This window comes from Corvus kubaryi, unplaced genomic scaffold (assembly GCF_017639235.1).
Source record: "Corvus kubaryi isolate FWS band 111438036 unplaced genomic scaffold, C.kubaryi_AGA036_p1.0 128, whole genome shotgun sequence".
Taxonomy (NCBI): domain Eukaryota; kingdom Metazoa; phylum Chordata; class Aves; order Passeriformes; family Corvidae; genus Corvus; species Corvus kubaryi.
The window spans coordinates 493,445-496,314 of record NW_024580663.1 but is presented as its reverse complement, the minus strand read 5'-3'; the positions used below and the strand labels follow the sequence as shown (position 1 = coordinate 496,314).

The following is a 2,870-nucleotide window of genomic DNA, read 5'->3' as shown; positions in this document are numbered from 1 at the left end:
TCCCCACTGTAGGTCTCTTTTCTGCAGTGGTGGATAGACTTCATTCTTTGTAAAGTGTTTTAACACCTTTATTTTCTTCTGTGGCTTTTTTTTTTTCCACTTTCCAAAGACCTGGAAAATGTGTACTTGTGAAATATCATTATCAGTACTTCATTAATTCTTGCTCCATCATCTCTTTATTTCACTCTGTGCAACATTCTCAATTTCTTGCTATACTTATAGCCTAAAAATGCTCATTTTCAGTCTTCTTTGTGGTCCACATTGTCATTAACCACCCATGCTGCAAAGAAATAGACAACATTTTGTAGAAAAATAGTAATTTTATTAGTTTGAAAAGGTGTCATATAAAGTTTGTACTGGCTTTCATCTCATTTTCAAACAAATATGTCCTCAAGAATGAGCTTGGAGGTTTTAGCTGATGAGATATTATTTGCTATTATGCACAGAACTGAGAATCATTAACTGAGACTAATTCAGAAGGAATGCACATCCTTTTGTTCTTTGGTTAAGCACTGTTTCTACACTGTCTCATAAAGCCAAAATAACAGGATTATAAATTTTGATAAGAAAGGCTGAAAGCATTCTTCAAACTAAGGCTGGTTTTCCATTGTTTTCACTATTAAAAATCCTTACATTTGGGCCAGAGATAGAAAAAGGTAGAAGATATCTTTAAAAAATAGTTTTCACAAGGGTAAAAAATCTCTCTAACAATATAACAGGGTCCCAGCGCTTTCAGAGCACTGTCAGTGCTGTTTCCAAAGTCCTTGTCAAATCACATCCAGACCCCTGGGATCGGAGGCCCCTGTGCTGTGCAGAGCTTTGGCTACATCTCTCCAGCATGTTCTGAGTGACCTGGAAAAACAAACACCAAACGTTTGGTTAAAGGAGACCTGGCAGTGAGAGATGCCTTGCAAGAGGTGGTAAAAATAATAACTATCATGTATATTAAATGGAAAGAAAACCAGAGGAAGACTCACAAACAGAATCCACAGGTGCCCTCAAAAGCCAGTTCTACAACATAACAAGCATTTGTCGTGTCAGCATGGGCCAGCAATGTGTGAAACAGCGGAGAGCCAGCAGTGAAACCACTGCAACCAGAAGCTTTCCCATCCCATGTCCTTCCTCCCCACCCTCCAGCACACGGCTCCTTGGGATGTGCCATCGAGGCCAGCCCCCCCTGCCTCCCTCAGGACAAGTGTCAGAGTCCAGCCTGGCTTGGTGAAAGGTGGAACCAGACCCATCTGGCACAGAACAAACACACAAAACCCCCCCAGCAGTTCACTACCTGCAGGGGTGGGACGTGAAGTCCGCTGGCACCACACCGGAGGCTGAAGGACAACCCACAGAGCCTGCACAACAGCCCAAACATGAACCACTCCCTTGGGCTATCCTCACCTGAAAGGAACAGTTTAACTGCCATTTATCACAACTCATCTGTTTATTTGGTCTAGTGGAAGGTGTTCCTGCCCATGGCAAAGCGGTTGGAACTGGATGATCTTTAAGGTCCCTTCCAACCCAAACCATTCTGTGATTCTCTTTAAAAAAAACCTAAACACCAAAACAATCCCAAACCCACACAGAAACAATTTAAAGCACCAGATGTGTCTGCACTTCTCATTTAGAGTTTTTCAAATGTTCTTTGTCTGTTGCCTCCATGCTCTTTGCTGTGATTGTGTCAGACTTGGCTGGCTCACAACAGCCAAGCTAATAAAGTCTCCCCAAGAACAGCTCCTGAGGGCTCCTTCTTGCACAGGACTGTGGGGACAGGTGCCTGCAAAACTGATGGGATCTCAGCAAAGGTCTCTTTGCCGGATCAGGGGCAATAATCCTGCCTGCCTCCACTGCACGGGGATGTCTGGCAGCACTGTGGTGAGCTGGGGCTTGCTTATGTGGAGGTACAGGATGCAATTAGCAATTTCTTCTTTATTCTATTAATATTTTTTTATGCTTGTGCTTATTTCCTTACTAATGGAAATTGATTTTTCTGCTCAATTTTAAACATTTGCAGTTAAAAGGAGCCTCCTGCTTTGCAGAATAACTCTGAGGGGTTCCAAACCCAGAGCTGAGAGCAGAGAGCAACCGTGCTAACTCACACTGCTTGGTGGGGCAGTGCTGGCCCTGAGGTCACCCCACGGCAGAAGGCAAATGGGACTGAGGATGAGGTGCTCCTTTGGCCCAATTGCCCCTCTCCCCTCCCACCTGCACCCTTCCCTCCCTGCCTGCACTTCCACAAAACTCTCTGAGAACTTCCATCCCACTGCCTACCTGAGTGCTCCACAGCACTTCCAGGTGAAGACCCCTGTAAATGGTGGGAAGTTTGAGTCCAGCGTTTGCCAGATCCAGTCTTTGCTGGCAGCTGCAGCCATGGGAGCCTCTGGCCGAGCCCTTGGGAAGGGCGACCACGGGCAGCAGAGCTGGACTCCCGGGCCTTGGCTGGGTCATCCATGATCCCCATCCTGTCCTGCAGGTCTGCACTCCTCAGGATAAGGTAGCTCAGAGAAAATGCACGCTGATACATGTTTTTCTTGGAAAACAATGTTTTCTTAGGGATTTCAAGGCATCATGGAATCAGTAAGGTTGGAAAAGCCCTCTAAGATCACCAAGTCTGACTCCACATCTGCTGTCAGCCTGGCTCATCAGCTAGGTGGCCCTTAGGTCTCTGAAGTACTACAAGAGTAAAGCAAAGAGTATTAAAATGAGGTTTGGAAATTTAAACCCAGAGTTACTCACCTGCACCTGGAGAACTTTTGAGCAAGTGCTACATTGTCCTCTGGGAGAGCAGCAGGCAGACTCTGTCCCAGGCAGGATCTGTGCCAGTCAGATTCTGTCCCAGGCAGGTTCTCTCCCAGGCAGGCTCTGTCCCAGGCAGG

The 2,870-nt window shown here is 46.2% G+C and overlaps 1 long non-coding RNA gene across 1 annotated transcript in view; it reads right to left on the bottom strand.

Annotated features, from left to right (window-relative positions):
- Positions 1-300: 300 nt before the first annotated feature.
- The window catches only part of LOC121662897, an 11,886-nt gene continuing 9,316 nt past the window's right edge, over positions 301-2,870 (bottom strand). Inside the window, exons 2-3 of the long non-coding RNA XR_006015476.1 lie at positions 2,731-2,870; positions 301-852 (exon numbers count right to left, since the gene is read on the bottom strand). The exon at positions 2,731-2,870 is cut by the window's right edge and continues 595 nt beyond it. This is a non-coding gene — a long non-coding RNA (uncharacterized LOC121662897). The remainder of the gene's footprint in view (positions 853-2,730) is intronic.